The following is a 17,897-nucleotide window of genomic DNA, read 5'->3' as shown; positions in this document are numbered from 1 at the left end:
CAGACCGATGTGTCATTAACCTAGGAATGTGCACGAATGTTGCTGTTCTTAAAAATGATATGGCACACATAAAAAAAGAATTGTGACACAGGAGCGCCATTGGGGAGTTTGAATGCTAGCCATAGTACTTAATATGTGCCAATGGTAGGCTCAGTCAGTCATTTTTTGGGGGTCTGAACGTACTTTTCATCATCAGACTTTTATTCAGAGCACAGAAAGATGGAGGAAAAATTAGATAGCAAAACAGGGACACTGAAAGAAAGCAGGGATAAAAAAAACTCCAAGAGTAAGATGAAGTGAAGGAGAGTGAAAGAAAGAGGTACAAGGTGGAATAAAGATTTACTCGACATTCTACACTGAATTTAATTGAAGCACATCTGAGACATATAGGGACCTAAAGAAACCTTCAGAGGCTGGAGTTGGACAAAGGAGCGTAACTATCTAATGGTGTCCTGGTCCACATATACCACTGTGGATAATCGGTGTATCATGAATATGGCGAAATGATGTCATCAAGGGTGTTTCTTAAAAGTCTGAGCGGTGTGCCATCCACCTGGATTTTTTGTTTAACTTTTTCCTTGTAAGCTCGGGTTTGGATAAACTACTACAAGCCATTGCACTGTAAAAACTAAGGTTCCTGTCAAGAGTACTTAGGCAGCTTATTATGGCTGCTGTATGCCCATGCACAATTTAAAGGAAGGTATGAGAAAGGGCAATGCCTTTAGGCGGTTCTGCCTATAGTCGTAGACCCATGCCATCAACCTTGGTTGTTTCCCCCAAACTCAGACCAGAACATGAAAATTCTCTGGTAACAATGCATCTCGATCAGTAGGCCATATTTTTTTTTCAATTTGTCTATCCTGCTCACTTCTTACAAGGTGAAATGAAATTTCTTCCCCTTGTGCCTTGGACCAACATTACCAGATGGACTTTGCCAGCTCATACACAAGCTTGGTGGTTTACCCTCCCTCAGGATAGAATACTGTGCCCCTTGGCGAAAAGGGAAGAAATATACTTAATATTACTCAAATCTTCACTTCACTGTGTCATTTGCCCTAACTTTATATTCATTACTATAGTTCATAGTTCTGCGTTCCTACACAAAAACATTTCTATTAAGCAAAAATATGTACTCAAAAATGCATGCAATAACTGATACTCTGTAGTTGAATTGGCAACGAGCCATTCAAGCTATGTAGTTGCTTCTGCTTTTCATCCCCTGCACCCTTATCCTATTGCTGCATCAAACTCACTCAGCCTCGCTCAGTCTTCCATGCTGTCAACTGTGTAGCTATCCCTTCTCCTCCTCTTATATTTAGTCTTTCTCAGTACCACTGGCATACATAACACATCAAGCTACTCACTCCTACTTGTTGCAAACTCCTCTAGCTCACACTCCATCTCGCTCTTTGGCCGCACACATTAACAGTCTTTTACAACAAGAAGAACAAACCGAATCCGTTCCTGCCATGATGTCCTCCGTGTGACAATCCCTCCTTTATTCACCGTCACTGGATTCCTTCTCTTAGCCTTAGTGGGGAGGGAGGGAGGCATGCAGCGGGAGAGGGGCTATTGGGTTAAATAGTTGTTTACTTTTTATTCGCTTGCTTTTCTATGCCTAATATAGCTCTCGTAACACACACCAAGTCATTGATCACTGGACCTTTAGTTGATGCATAAATAGTTCAACTTACAATGGTGATTTCTTTTATGATTTATAATTGACTTCTGGCGTCCCGGACACTGAATGTTTAACCGCATCGCTGCGGCGGCTTTTCCCGCTGTGTGCGGCGTTTTTGAAAATACTGCGTTACATGACGAGCTGAGCTCGTCATCAGCATACGAGCGCCGTAGCGGATGACGAGCTGAGCTCGTCATCAGCATCGAAGGGGTTAAACGTCATACGATGTAAGTGCACTGATACATATTGTACATTTTAAAGTGCCGCTTTGTTTTGCTTTTCTGTACGAATAACAATTTGATTTGTAAAAAATAGAAAAAACAAATTATCCAACCAAGGAGACCAAACAACAAAAGAACTTCTAATCTATATCAAAACTCACATGAACTTTCTATTTCTGTCCAAGGAAATCTCAATCTCTTTGCAATAAAGTCTCATTTATCAAAACTCTGATTCTCATAAAACTTACTTCACAGCCATTACATTATACTCAAGAAGACACTCACAAGCACATCAACCTTCACACAAATACCCCTTCTCTGGTCTCGTGAATACCAGTGAAAACAGTCACCTCTCCATGCAGAGCAAACATTATAATCTTCTATCAGCAATCAAGAAAAAAGGTCACTTCTTCAAAGAACTTGACAAAATTCTTGACTTACTTAATAATCTCCACTCTAAATATCCTTATCTGTGACCCCAATCTAACATTCAACTCAATATATAACACTCATCTAATTACCCCTCAACCAATACATCGCTCCCACCGACTCAATGATGTGATAAACCTTATATGTCTATGTTTGACCAACAATGGCCCACTCTAAATCCACCATCATATCAGGACATGATTCACATGGCAATCAATATTTTGCTTGCAACTCCCACCCTACAAACATTCTCATATCCAGGAGGAAACCATCTTCTAATATTTTTCACCAAGCCCAATGACCTTATCCTGAATCAGCCTCTTCAACTCCACATTCTGATGCACTTTTCAATACACACTATGTTCGTTCACCCTAACTTCTTAAAGTCAGCAGCAATAAATATCACCTAATATCAGGGCTCTTGAAACCAAAATGAGAGCCCTCGTATGGCACAAATTGAAAATGTCACTAAATCAAAGGAGAGAGGGAGGACTAGGTAAGCTAGTCTGAATCCCCGCTTTTATTTATCAAAAATCAAGAAAGACTAGCTAGGTTTATGCAGGTAAGACTCAATGGAGTACGTATGTCAAGGAAAACCAGTAGGTTTTATTAGAAAGCCCTCACCCACCAACCTAGTTGGTGGCATGCTTCATCATCGGGCCCACCACAGTGGCACCTAACGTGCCCCGGGTGTGCTTCGACGCCAGATTACTGCGGAGCTGGTATAATTACTGAGTGTGCAATGTGGTGAGTATGAAGGTGAAGATTAAAAAGCCATACAAAAGTCCCAGCACCCGAGGGTAAAAACTATTTTAATGAAACTGGGTATCTGTTGGCACGTTAAAAAGGCAAACGGACACGGTGGAGTATGGATTATGACCTCCAGTGTCCTGTGTGGTCTACATGTTTCAGCCTGGCCTTTCTTAATTTGAAACAGGCTTTCCTCAGGACCAAGTGAGTATGTGTGGGTTTATAAAAATAATTTACAGTGAGTGTTTTTAGGATTTTATGTGTAGCACGCACTAAGGTGCTATATGGGTGAGAAGGGGATTCCCTCTCGCTTTGACAGTATTTAGCTGTTCAAAGCCTCCTTGGGTCGCCTGGCAGAGAAAAAGACCGGGCGCCGCAGAAGGATTACAGGTCCAAGGAGGAACCAGATCGACAGTTTCGGTCTTTTTCTCTGCCAGGCGACCCAAGGAGGCTTTGAACAGCTAAATACTGTCAAAGCGAGAGGGAATCCCCTTCTCACCCATATAGCACCTTAGTGCGTGCTACACATAAAATCCTAAAAACACTCACTGTAAATTATTTTTATAAACCCACACATACTCACTTGGTCCTGAGGAAAGCCTGTTTCAAATTAAGAAAGGCCAGGCTGAAACATGTAGACCACACAGGACACTGGAGGTCATAATCCATACTCCACCGTGTCCGTTTGCCTTTTTAACGTGCCAACAGATACCCAGTTTCATTAAAATAGTTTTTACCCTCGGGTGCTGGGACTTTTGTATGGCTTTTTAATCTTCACCTTCATACTCACCACATTGCACACTCAGTAATTATACCAGCTCCGCAGTAATCTGGCGTCGAAGCACACCCGGGGCACGTTAGGTGCCACTGTGGTGGGCCCGATGATGAAGCATGCCACCAACTAGGTTGGTGGGTGAGGGCTTTCTAATAAAACCTACTGGTTTTCCTTGACATACGTACTCCATTGAGTCTTACCTGCATAAACCTAGCTAGTCTTTCTTGATTTTTGACAAATAGATGGATATATATTTTGTCCGTTTTCGTGCACATCACTGTATGTTAGTCAGTTGCTTAGCGTTTTTTTAAAAATCATCGGATTTGTGCCAGTCACTCTGACATCTTTATTAGATGATCATTTAAATTAAACCTTCAGTAACCTAGAGTTTTATTTTATTTTGCATCCGATGAGGCCAAACATTTTGGAGTGTGATTATCATGGGATGTAGTCTTGTGCAAGAGAGAACAAAGCGCTGTTTGGTTCTCCTTTTCACCCAGTGCATTGGGAGGATGAGGAGCAACTATTCCACTTTAGCGAGTCACCGCCTTGAGAGGTCATGTGGGGAAACTGTCTTTCGAGTGCCCAGAAGATTGACTGCGTTTTCGGGGGCTTCCCATTATAAATAGACAGATGTTCACATCTTACTTCCACTGGCGCTTTTCTCACCGGGCAGGCACCAACACTGCCCGTTTTGTAGTGGTACCTACCTCTTGCCTACCACAGACCTGCCGCACTCACTCCTTTGTTTAAACTATACCATGAGCTTGATTGGGTGCAGCTTATTACTCGTCTGCCTCCTCCATCCTCAAACCTCCTGCGCTGACTGGAACTGACACAGGGAAGAAAGGGTAGACCCAGTGACGCAACTTTGAAAACATGTTCTCCATTTCAAGGAAATCCTGTACCATCCCTTGCCCAGGCACACACTAGAAAGTACACCGGCTGATGAAGTCATTGCTATTAACAGCGCCGTCCCCGCTGCTGCAGTCTCTCTCCCCCTCTCTCTCTTTCTCACTCTTTCCCTTTCTCTCCCGCCCCCTGCTGGCAACTGTACGTTCATGCTTCATAGAAGACATAGCTACAGGCTACTGTTATCCCAATTAAACTCCTTTCTCTATATCATTTGATATTACATGCAAGTCTGTGGCTGCAGTAATTTCTACCTGTCTTTTGCCAGTGATTCATCCTGTTTGAAAGATAGAAAATGTTGGAAGACCAGAAGCATGCTGCAGTGACATTAGTTGTGAATAACCCCTCATTGGAGACTTGATATTAAGAAAGCGCCTTGCTTAATGCTTTCAAGTCAGCTCTCCTTTGATTGGGAGAACAAACTTGTCCTGGCACCCCTATCAATATTTGACGGTAGCAGTGTCACCCCTCTGATTCTGTTGGATGCCTCTGTGGCGCCTGATATTTTTCAACCGCCAAAAACTAGTACTCCACCGTCACCAGGTTGGTTGAATTCAAATGTTTCACAGGTGATTTGGTTTCTTTTTTGTTGTTACAGCAAATAAATATTACAATGTACCCTAAACTGAGTACAATGCATCTACTATTCAGACTGACGATTATAGCCACTAATTAAACAGCACATGGTATGAAATTCAAGCAAAAGTACATTGCAGCCCTCCTCAGGCATTCCATTGCCGATGCTAAGTTAGTTGGTCCTGTCCACTCAACTAAGAGATCGTAAAACACCATGCATAAGAACCAATAAAGAATTTAAAAAGTTGACAACGGCTTAAACTATAGAGACAATATGAAGCAAGTGTGTGAATAAAAATAAAAAAAAGTAAAAGTCAACAGTGCAACTTCCCATGTGTAGGACTAATATTGAAATTGCAGATCCTGTGGGTACCTTGATTTATAAAATCTTCCCTCCTCTCTGACTGCCCTACTCTAACAGCCCCCATTGGCAGGAGGCATTAGCGTCACCCCGAGAGGTGGCGTAGCTCTGTTCATTTTTAATCACAGACTTGTGCTTGTGGTGGCATCCACCTTGCGGGATCGAGCAGGGGCGCGCCACGAGAGCAGTGCTTGAAAATGAGCAGACTGCGCGCGCGCACACGCAGCTCTCCCGGGCTCTCTCTCTCGCCCTCACTTTCTCTCTCTATCTTTCTCTCGGTCTCTCCTGCTCTCTCTCACTTTCTCTGTCTCTCCCGCTTTCTCTTTGTCTCTCCCGCTCTCTCTTTTTCACAAACTTTAAATACTTTAATACACGAGCTCAAGTTGTGAGAGCTCTCCCGGGCTCTCTCTCTCGCCCTCACTTTCTCTCTCTATCTTTCTCTCGGTCTCTCCTGCTCTCTCTCACTTTCTCTGTCTCTCCCGCTTTCTCTTTCTGTCTCTCCCGCTCTCTCTCCCCCTCTCTCTTTTTCACAAACTTTAAATACTTTAATACACGAGCTCAAGTTGTGAGATATTTAAAAAAGGTTTACTTTTGTTCAGTGCCTATCCTGAGCTCTCCTATTTCAAGGTGCTCTCAATTGTGCTGATGACTTATTTTATTTAAGAGAGCCTTGAAATACGTGAGCTTGGGTGTGCTGTATGCATTTAGCTTGGCAGTTCAGGCTGGACTGTTCCCATGAGGCACAGGGTCAGACTGATTTGCATATAGCTATGTCTGAACTGGGGTGGCAGAGTGGGCTGAAGAACGGTGATGGATTAAACCCAGATCTTTTGACTGGGTGTGAGTGTTTGATTGATTCAGATGCTCCGTCCATCACCACCCCCTTTTGTACCGTATGCATTTGTACAGCATCAATCCTGAGCTCTCGTATGTCAAGGCACTTTCCTATGTGCTAATGACTTCATATGCACATGTGAGAGAGCTTTGAATACGTGAGCTGAGCTTGTGTTGAAAGGCTCCCCTGTGTTTGCGGGTATACATCCTTGAGGCTGAAAGTGAGCACTCAACACAGCAGGTAGGCAAGAGTCACGCGTCGCCGGCTTACCTGGAAAACTCCTGTCTGTGCTCCGGTCCTGAAAAACTAAAGGCACGGCTGGGACACCCGAGCCTTAGCGGGGTGTGCCCTGTGTGCCTGTCAGATGCCAAGCTATAGCATGCACAGTGTATCTGTTTACATCATACATGCCTTCAATCTTACACAGAGTGCATGCTGTAAAACAACTCTTTTTCAACTCATCACAGGCTGGGGTGGGGTCAGTGAGGTTTGTAGACCCCACTCAGCCCTGTGATAACTTCGAAAAGAGCGGGTGATTTACACATGCTTGCAGACTATGTATGATTGACAAGCAGTCCGGGGAAATACAGGACTGATGCCCTTGATGCCCGAGGCAGCTTTAAAACATGACGCTGCCTTACGTGATCAGTGTATGGTCTCTGGAGACCCCAGAGAATTGCTGGCCGGGCTGGTGCCAGTTCAGGCCAGCCTGCTAAAATAAATAAAATAAGCAAACAAGCATTGGCATAGCCAATAGGTCTCACCTTTGGGACCTTATAAGTGTTTAGCCATGCAACAGTTTATGTTGTTGCACCAAGGATATTGTGCTGCATAACTAAATACTTATACAGCCCCAAAGGCGAGACCTATTGGCTATGCCAGTGCTTGTTTTTACAGTTTTTGTGCCTACTAAATGTGAGGCCCATTCCTCTGAAGAGCCGGCCCTTAAGCCACCGGCCCTCAAACTTTTTCCTGGAATTCAGACTCACACCACAAGAATATCCATTACAACATCTACAAAATCGATAAATATGTGCTCTAATGCACGTTTCTACTGTATATCTGTTTATAACATACTATTCAAAACCGAGAAAGAAAATTAGCTAGACTAGTATCCCCGTATTACAGGTGGTTCTTGCCAATCATATACAGATACGGATGTAATTTACCTATTAAGTTCAATATACATGTATTTAATCAAAACTTCCTTGACCCATGTAGCACCAAATTTACTATATACAACTTTTCTCAAAGTGTTACGTTGATGTTTGTAAATAAAACAAAAACAAACAAATATGTGATGAAAGGTGGACAATGGAATAGTACTGATCTTGGGCCACTACGCATGAGGGCTCTGTGCAGGCAGCTTTTCTGAGTCAAGACATGCATTTGTTAGCTATGTTGATATCCTCTACATGTACTTGTGTCGAGATCCACATGCTTTTACTTTGATTCATCCTGAAGATATGTAGTTACTGGTTTATTTTGCATGTCTGAGAATACTTTTTTTAAAGTCATGTTTACTTCAGCCGAGGTTGAACAACAGTCATTTGTTATGTTTTACTATACTGGAACCCAGTAACGAAGGGTCTTTACTTTCGACCACCCTGCATTTTACAGGTTTGTCCTGCAATCATGACTCATGTCAAGCTGCCTGCACAGAGGCACTACAAGACACGTATCGTCCTGCATTTAGTTTCCCTGCCACTTTTAACGGTCTGAGCCCTTTATAAGCAGTGAAAGAGGTACCATTTGGTGAAAGGAGCTGTAGTCCAGTTGGGATTCTGTGTAATACACCTGCCTATAAACAGTCCTGGATGTGTTAACAAAAACTGTGCAGGGGACCTGTCCTGCAAGTATTCGCTTGGTGTTTATTTCTTCCATTAAGATTGTTTCAAAGCACTGACATATTGATAGATCCATGAGCAGAGGCAAAGTGAGAGTATGATCTGCCAAGGATCAAACAGTTTGTTAAAGCTGTAGACCCGAGACTGTAGCACACTGCCACTTACTGAAAAGCTATACATTTACCTCCATATTGCAATATATAATGAGACTGGGCACTCTCCTTCCAGAGGTAATATGCAGTCCATTTTTTTTACCACATGATTACCAGCAGCTTTTATACGGATTCTAAATACAATCTTACCAAAAAAGGGACAGTGAAATTAAGTTCAAAAAGTGATACCCAAAGGCACACAATTTGTCAAAATGGATGGCTGTGATTAAAAACAGTCTCTACTGGTTCCAAGTTTCCAACTCGATATCAAGTAAAGTGACTGATTCTCCCGACAAGGCCATGGGGCTGCCATGTCCAAGGAGATACTAGAAAATTATGAAGGGGTTCTGCCCAAATTACCCTCCCATATCTGGGCTAGGGACATCACAAGAGGAAAACGTAGAATAAAGAGGTATTGAGGAATCAATTCAACATTAACTTCTTAAACAAGATATATTTAATTATCCTGTTATTTACAAATATTTGAAATATAATCAAATTTCACAAATTTACAAGAACATGTATTCGGGTCACAGGACAAGGTGGCACACAACAACAAAATTATATGAATTATACACCATTACAATATATATATATACACACATCACACAAATAAAATATATACATGACATATACAACAGTGTACCCTACCCAAAAAAAAGTAATAAGATTAGATTTTACAATATATCCACTCCTAACTAAAAGTGATATATATCTACAAAGTAAATCCTCGCAGCGTCTGAGTTGTAAATTCTCTTTACATTATATATATACACATATATATATATATATATATACACACACACACACACACACACACACACACACACACACATCTTGTAAAGCGCTTGTTTACACTAGCAAGTGAGGCCCCGCGCTGGTTGCTTTGCGTCAGTTTTACTTATGTCCAGGCTTGAGTGGGGGGATGACTTCGTTCGTGCATTATACTTTGGGGAACAAGATAGTTTTGAGCTCTTTCCGGAAGATGAGCTCAGATGTTTCCAGTCGCAGCCTCTTTGGCAACTTGTTCCACTGCACGGCGTCAGTACTCTAAAAGATCGTCCACCCATTCCCACTTTTTTTAACTTTGGGACCTGGACCTGCCCAGTACCACAAGATCTTAACTGGCGAGTGGGTTCATACCGCTTAAGGAGGCTTTGCAGGTACCTAGGACCTTTTCCATGTAGGATGCTGCGCCCTACACAAAGGGCTTTAAAAGTTACCCGCTCCCTAATCGGGAGCCAGTGTAGGGTCCTCAGTGATTTTTTTAGGTCTCGTAGCGAAAACACAGCGCGTCAGCGCTGTGTCTCGCCAGAGATCTTTTGTTGCCGACTGTGCTTCCCAGGAGACAGTACCGGCCGCGCGCATCACCTTGGAGGCGATTTGAAACTGCCACGCGCACGCGAACGCGCGCTGTGGCCAGGCGCTGTCTCCTGGGAAGCTCAAGCACTACACATGCATGCTCATACACAGACACACACACAAGCACCCATGCACGCACGCACGCACATACATACATACAGAGACACCCCCCCTCATACATACACACACGCGCGCACACACACACAAGTGCACCGAGGCCCCCCCCTCCCCCGCCGTCACCGTCGCACACATACATACATACACACACGAGCATACACACACACACAAGTGCACCAAGCCCCCCCAGCCTTTTGGAACTTACCTGGCCAATGTCGGGGACTCTGCTCTCAGCACGCGGCGCCCAACCTCCTGCTGGCGCGGCCCCGGGGCTCTACACCGCTCACAGGAGCCCCGGGCCGCGAGACGCATTGACTCCGCCTGCCTCCTCTTCCGGTCTGGACTTGGCCCCGCCCCCGTCACAGGCGACCGTGCCTGACTTCCGGGGCGGCCGCGGCGGGATTCCGGGGGCATTTTAATAGCAGCCTCCTGTAGTAGGGGTTGGTCTGGCCATTTTGTCAGCTATTGGAACTTCCTTATCTCCAACAAAACACCGGCGTCGGCGTCTCATTCAGAACCACACAGTCTCAACAATCACAGTCTTCGATTAAAAAAACCTCAGTTCGGAAAAGTGCACCTTGAAGTCCATTTGGACACCACCACTGCCAGGCACACCCGGACACCACCACTGCCATGCACACCCAGACACCACCACTGCCATGCACACCCAGACACCACCACTGCCATGCACACCCAGACACCACCACTGCCATGCACACCCAGACACCACCACTGCCATGCACACCCAGACACCACCACTGCCATGCACACCCAGACACCACCACTGCCATGCACACCCAGACACCACCACTGCCATGCACACCCAGACACCACCACTGCCATGCACACCCAGACACCACCACTGCCATGCACACCCAGACACCACCACTGCCATGCACACCCAGACACCACCACTGCCATGCACACCCAGACACCACCACTGCCATGCACACCCAGACACCACCACTGCCATGCACACCCAGACACCACCACTGCCATGCACACCCAGACACCACCACTGCCATGCACACCCAGACACCACCACTGCCATGCACACCCAGACACCACCACTGCCATGCACACCCAGACACCACCACTGCCATGCACACCCAGACACCACCACTGCCATGCACACCCAGACACCACCACTGCCATGCACACCCAGACACCACCACTGCCATGCACACCCAGACACCACCACTGCCATGCACACCCAGACACCACCACTGCCATGCACACCCAGACACCACCACTGCCATGCACACCCAGACACCACCACTGCCATGCACACCCAGACACCACCACTGCCATGCACACCCAGACACCACCACTGCCATGCACACCCAGACACCACCACTGCCATGCACACCCAGACACCACCACTGCCATGCACACCCAGACACCACCACTGCCATGCACACCCAGACACCACCACTGCCATGCACACCCAGACACCACCACTGCCATGCACACCCAGACACCACCACTGCCATGCACACCCAGACACCACCACTGCCATGCACACCCAGACACCACCACTGCCATGCACACCCAGACACCACCACTGCCATGCACACCCAGACACCACCACTGCCATGCACACCCAGACACCACCACTGCCATGCACACCCAGACACCACCACTGCCATGCACACCCAGACACCACCACTGCCATGCACACCCAGACACCGCCATGCACACCCAGACACCGCCATGCACACCCAGACACCGCCATGCACACCCAGACACCGCCATGCACACCCAGACACCGCCATGCACACACAGACACCACCACTGCCACGCGCCACATCACTCAGGGGCACCGCCACATCACTCAGGGGCACCGCCACATCACTCAGGGGCACCGCCACATCACTCAGGGGCACCGCCACATCACTCAGGGGCACCGCCACATCACTCTGGGGACACCGCCACATCACTCTGGGGACACCACCACATCACTCTGGGGACACCACCACATCACTCTGGGGACACCACCACATCACTCTGGGGACACCACCACATCACTCTGGGGACACCACCACATCACTCTGGGGACACCACCACATCACTCTGGGGACACCACCACATCACTCTGGGGACACCACCACATCACTCTGGGGACACCACCACATCACTCTGGGGACACCACCACATCACTCAGGGGCACCACCACATCACTCAGGGGCACCAACACATCACTCGGGGACACCACCACATCACTCGGGACACCACCACATCACTCGGGACACCACCACATCACTCGGGACACCACCACATCACTCGGGACACCACCACATCACTCGGGACACCACCACATCACTCGGGGACACGACCCACTTCACCCTTCCACCAACTCAATTACAATAACTTTTATTTAAGTATTAAAAAAATGAAAAGCCATTGTTATTTGTAATATCAATACATCTAAGTCATGTAAATACAACTCATATTGCATTACAAATGCTATAGGTGTCACACTTGCAAATGTTATAGCTATTGGCATTGTCATACACAATGCCAATAACTCAAACTTTAATGCTGCGGGACCTATTGCATTGTAAATGCTTGTTGCTGAGACTGTCCTGGGTAGCTGTAAGATCAGGCGGGACGCTGCATTTTGTATGAATTGTAGTCTCTGGAAGCATTTTATACTGGCACCTAGATATAAGACATTTCCATAGTCCAGTATGGATGTTATCAGAGCATGAACTAGGGTCTGTCTTACCGGCACAGGCAAAAGGTCCAGTGTTTTCCTTAGGACCCGTATCATGCCAAAGCAAGTGCCTGCCACCTGTTTAGTCTGGTGATCAAAATATATATTATTATCTAGCCAGATTCCTAAGTTCTTCACTGGATTACTGGGTGTGGGTAATGCGCCCAACTCCTACGGCCACCAGGCCGAGGTCCACACTGATGGTGACTTGCCCACATTCAGCACCTCCGTCTTGTTTTCATTTAATTGGAGGCAGTTGTCAGCCATCCATTTGGCGAGCTCCTTCATACAGAGCGAAAAGCTGGTAGCACATAGCTCCTCTGATTGCGTCAGGGTCACAATCAGTTGTGTGTCGTCTGCGTACGACACTATCTCAACCCCAAATCTGTCCGTGATTTCACCTACTGGAGCCACATACAGATTAAATAAAGTGGGGCTGAGACTGGAGCCCTGTGGCACTCCCTGTTTAAGTTGTATTTCTTTGGACCTAAAATGTCCCTGTGCAACCTGGAAGCTGCGGCCTGTTAAAAATGACTCCAGCCACTCCCATGCTTTGCCTCTCACTCCTCCCTTTTTCAGACGCTGTAGCAGTGTGTGATGAGCTACAGTGTCAAATGCGGCACTGAGATCAAGAAGAATCAGCGCCGATGTCTGACCTTCGTCCACGCATCTTCTTAAGGCTTCAGTAGAAGAAAGCAGGGCAGACTCCGTCGAGTGTAAAGCGCGGAATCCTGACAGAGGGGTGGAGCAGTCCTCTGACCTTCGTCCGCGTATCTTCTTAAGGCTTCAGTAGAAGAAAGCAGGGCAGACTCCGTCAAGTGTAAAGCGCGGAATCCTGACTGAGAGGGGTGGAGCAGTCCTCTGGTCTCAACAAGTGTAGAGAGTTGTTTATTAACTGCTTTCTCCGCAATCTTGGCAAAGTAAGGGAGAAGGGAGATGGGCCGTAGATTTTCTAGTTTATCCATACTAATGTTGGGCTTCTTTCTCAAGGGAAGGACTACTGCTTTCTTCCATGGTGTAGGTACCTGTCCTGATTCGAGAGAGAGTACAAATAGGTGTCTAATATAGGGCTCCAGAATGTTTATGCTGCCATGCAGTCTTTTTGGGGGTGCCGGGTCCCTCGGTGAGCCTGATTTAATACATCCTGCGATGTGGCATATTATTTCCGCGAGGGTACCATAAATGCCGAGAGGCAATTCTTATCCTGAATAGTCGTGGGGGTTTCCACCCTCCCATCACCTACCCTAGCTGCCTCCGGGAAAAGCAGAGTAGATTTTGTCTACCTTACTGGCAAGGAACTCTGCTACCTGATTACAAGATTTGACTGATCCGTTAATAGGGTCCGCTAGTGGGGCAAGATCTGACAGTTCCCTATAAAATAGAAACATTTCCTTCATGGAGTTGTCCGCATCATTGATTCCAGTACAATAATAGTTTTTCGAGTTTTCCGGATAAGGGCGTGATATTCCTTCAGACCCTTCTTGTAATCCGCTCTCTCTGTCGCAGAAAAACATCTTCTCCATTTCCTCTCTAGGCGTTTACACTCTGCTTTTTTTCCTCGTAGATCATTATTAAACCAAGGGGCGGACTTTGATTTCCTCGCCGGAGAATTCTGAGTCCATGGCGCTGTGTGGTCTAGCACCTTTTGGATTCGCAAATCTAATGCCTCGCAGGCAGATTCAATTCCCACACCCTCGGGGGAGCCTCCCCGTATGATTATTTTGTTAAATGCCTCTGAGGAAAACTTCGCCCATTTCCTGCGTTTAATTGGGGTGCTAGTCCCTTTCTGTAATCCATTATCAGGAACCGTGGCCCTAAAAGAGACTAAGAAGTGATCTGACCAAATCACAGGGGTTGGAGGCGCTACAGTTAGCGCATCCGAGTTAGCACAAATAAGGTCCAGGAGATGGCCTTGGCAATGAGTGGGCATTTCCGATTTTAACAACAGCTGTATACCTGCCAATTCCTGTCTAATCTCCTGAGCTTCAGCATTCAAAGGATCATCAAAATGAAAATTTAAGTCTCCTAGAAGGAGTCTCTCGTGTTCTAACGCAGATTGTGTGAGATTCTCCATCAGTTGAAACCCAAACCTGGCTCCAGGCCCAGGGCGACGGTAAGTCAAATATCCCTTGAGGCTGTAGTCATGGGAAGTTGCGATAGAGAAAAACCCAGTCTCGCTATCTGCAATATCTACCTCCTCTAGGGTGCAAACCAGTTCATGGTTATGTATTATAGCAATCCCTCCCCCTCTTCCTGTCTATTCTCTTAATATCGTATATATATATATATATATATATATATACGCTAGAAATCAAACACAAAGTGTAAATATATGGGGACTCCTTATCACAATGGTGTCGATGCAGTCGCGTTTACGCCAGTTGTCTTTTGGCTTCATCAGGACACGGGTACTTGACAAATAAACCCAAAGGCTTCAAAAATCCTGGGGGACGAGACTACTCCCTTGTCTGGTGCACACAGGGAACGCCCTCAGAAGTGAGGGCGTCCACTTCAATGTCCCAAGGTACGCTTGCTAATCAGGAAAGTGAAGGCGATGCTATTAATGTATATGCAATACAGTATACTCCTTATTAGTGAGTCTAGGTCGAAGATCACGGTAAATCCACAATCCAGGCACTCTAAGCCACAAACATCCGCGAAGCCACTGTGCTTACTTGGCAGTGTGCAAGGTAGATGCAGATATTTACCATTAGTGTTTCAGAGCTTAAGACTATTTTATTACATCTTGATATCAAGAGCCGCTCATTTTTAGGTACAGCATTCAAGACCTCTTGTATATACTTTAGTATATACTTGCCTCGTGGGCTTAAAACCACTCCCCTGCTTTTCGTTTGTTGTTTCAGTATCCTTTAAAAATCCTTGCTTGGTAGTGGTCAATCCTTCCTCTTTGTCCCTCCTTTTGATCTTTTGTTTACTCCCCGAGAGCAGGGACCAAGTATTGTATCATTACGCTTTTTTGCTTATCTGTTGTTTGGGGACTTTTTTTTTATTTGTTTACTGCTAGCATTACATTTTGCCTGTGTTCAGCTTTGGCAACATAGCTGCTTGAATTTCAATGCAGAATTCATCCCTCCCATTTCCAGCATGGACACTCATTATGGCTGCTGCGCTTTTTCTTTCAGCATGGCATGCTTCAGCCAGACTTCACTACAATTGCAATCAATCAGGCATGCTATTTTACTTGATTAATCAATATTCTATTACAACCTTATTTTAGAATATGGCTGCAACAAAGTACTGCACAACCCTACTCACAAACATATCAAGCTCTCACCTCTTGTCCTGAATGGGATGGGACCCATTTCATTGCATTGGTAAGATTACTGTTCAATAACCCAGTGGTGAGGGTTAAGACTGGAAGCATTATATCACAACCCATATCAGTGGGAAGAGGCACTAGGCAAGGTTGCCCCTTCGCCCCTCTTCTCTTTGCCTTGGCCATTGAGCCTTTGGCAATGGTGACGCGTGTATCAGCAGCCCAATGGGGTGTTCAGGTGGGAGGTGAGGTGCATGCAATTTCTTTATACGCTGGTGACTTGTTATTATATATCAAAGATGTAAGGGAGGGTCCCGACACAATCCCTGACACTCTTGCTCTATTCGTCTGTCTTTCAGGACTGCAGGTTAACTGGGAAAAATCATGTTGACCTCCTTGATGGCAACCTTGCACGGGCGCTCACCTCTCTGTCCTCACTGATGACGTTCTGGAAAACACTTGCTCTTCTGGTAGTGGGGAGGATATCACTTATTAAGATGATAGTACTCCCCGTCTCCTGTACTATTTTACTAATCTCCCACCATCCTTTTTCTGACCTATAGAGAAAATGCTCTGTGATCGAATATGTAACACATCGAGATGCTGGGTGACACTTCCGAAACTATCTTTACCAGCAGACACGGGGAGCTGTCGGTACCTAACTTAGAGCAATATTGTTATATCATGTCAGCCACAGTGGGTGGCCGGCTGGACGGCGGGTCGTCACCTGTCAGACACGGGTGGAGAAAAAGCTCTGTACACAGTTATCGCCCTTCTCTCAATTTTTCATCTGTGTGGCAGGAAGGTTGGCACTCTTCCTCTGCTGTTGGCATACCGCCACTTTAGGAGATCATTTTTCCTTACCAGGAAAGTTAAGCCTTATGCTCCAGTGATTCCACTGCTTGTGACACACAGGGGGGACGGGATAACTTCACTGACTGACCTCACGGATTGGCATGGGCCAGGCATGCACACAATGGGTGACATATCATAATGGCACACTCATGTCATACACTGAACTTACACAAGAGGAAGGACTGCCTCCGGGAGACTTCCTGATACACGCTTAGTGGATTAGTCTCCTACACCAAAGATGAGGAGACAACAACAGATGCAGACAAACTTGGTACTTCAATACACACATGCTATGGGAAAGGGGCTTCCAGATGCATTTAGCCTGCACACGGCACGAGACCTACCCCCACTGCGCACCAAATGGGAATCTGATCTGTGTCTCCAATGCACAGACGCTGAATGGAATAAAATACTGGCAAGTCCCACATATGTACCCCGTAATGTTAGGTTTAGATTAATCTAATATTACACGATACACAGGGCCTACATCACCCCAGAGAAACTCACCCGCTATTTTCATAGACAAGTAATGAAGTGCCCTCGATGCTCTTGGCGAAACCCTGGCTTCTTACATATGTTATGGTTGTGTCCTAAATTACAGCAGTATTGGGAGAGGGATGACAAATTATCTGACTGTACAGATAGACAACTACCAAACACATGGGAGGTATGTATACTGGGATTGTTCACCAGAGGTAAAAAAGAAAGCAGAGTCCTGAATCGATTTTTAGATCTGGTTCTGGTGGTGGCTAAACGATTACTAAGAAGAAAATGGAACTCTAATGATTCGCCCCCTTGCATGCCAGGTGCTATTCTGCCCTCAATTGGTCCAAGGCAGAGGGTACTTCTTTTCGCAGGGAGGATACTCAGAACCTCCGAAGGTTTCTTATATCGGATAGCTGGAACTCACTTCTGATGGCTTTATAAGTAGCCGTGCACCCTGACTGCACAGTGGACGTCTAACAGCACAAGATGCTGACTCTCTGTAGGAGAGTGTGGTTGGGTACCTCACATCATGGGATACAGTTACG

At 46.0% G+C, this 17,897-nt stretch overlaps 1 protein-coding gene across 1 annotated transcript in view; it reads right to left on the bottom strand.

Annotated features, from left to right (window-relative positions):
- OTUB1 (OTU deubiquitinase, ubiquitin aldehyde binding 1) overlaps positions 1-17,897 on the bottom strand; it is an 81,834-nt gene that overhangs the window by 62,991 nt on the left and 946 nt on the right. The window lies entirely within an intron of this gene.

This window comes from Lissotriton vulgaris, chromosome 9, assembly GCF_964263255.1.
Source record: "Lissotriton vulgaris chromosome 9, aLisVul1.2, whole genome shotgun sequence".
Taxonomy (NCBI): domain Eukaryota; kingdom Metazoa; phylum Chordata; class Amphibia; order Caudata; family Salamandridae; genus Lissotriton; species Lissotriton vulgaris.
The sequence above is the reverse complement of the archived record's forward strand: the minus strand, read 5'-3'. Positions and strand labels throughout refer to the sequence as shown.